A 305-nucleotide genomic window follows, 5' to 3' on the forward strand; every position below is an offset into this window, starting at 1 on the left:
TTTTCCAACCTTATTGATTCTGTGATTCTGATGAAAGGCATAAGGGTTAAGTGGCAAACAAAAAAAGCTGTGTTAATCGGTAGTCCCCAGATAAATAACAAAGAAATGGAGCCAAAGCACTAATGAACCTGATAAATTTAAGGAGCCTTTCATACCAGGCCCATAGGTAGCACTTCTCAGTGGTCAACAGGTGGAATACATGTACTGTACAGGGAGAGAAATGATGCCACCTTTTTGTTACACAAGGGAAAATTATGCCCATCCCTCAGCCCTGAACTATCCCAGAAAGCAACCAAGCCAAGTCA

This window comes from Dryobates pubescens, chromosome 6 (assembly GCF_014839835.1).
Source record: "Dryobates pubescens isolate bDryPub1 chromosome 6, bDryPub1.pri, whole genome shotgun sequence".
NCBI classification, from domain to species: Eukaryota; Metazoa; Chordata; class Aves; order Piciformes; family Picidae; genus Dryobates; species Dryobates pubescens.